This window comes from Penaeus monodon, chromosome 23 (assembly GCF_015228065.2).
Source record: "Penaeus monodon isolate SGIC_2016 chromosome 23, NSTDA_Pmon_1, whole genome shotgun sequence".
NCBI lineage: Eukaryota > Metazoa > Arthropoda > Malacostraca > Decapoda > Penaeidae > Penaeus > Penaeus monodon.
The window spans coordinates 3,667,209-3,667,422 of record NC_051408.1 but is presented as its reverse complement, the minus strand read 5'-3'; positions in this window follow the sequence as shown (position 1 = coordinate 3,667,422).

Genomic DNA, 214 nt, shown 5'->3' with positions numbered 1-214 from the left:
GCCATTTTCCTATTTTAACAACTATAGCAATTCCACTAACGGCCTCCTTGTCAACCCCCCCCCCCCACACCCCCCACGGGGGCCCGTGATTCTTGCAGTTTATCAGGGTCATGTCCGTGGAATGTTTCCCCTGGGTTCATATGGCGGGATAATTAGTGCAGTAGTGAATGGCAAATGCTTATAATTTTAAAAAGTTGATATTTTGGAGACGTTT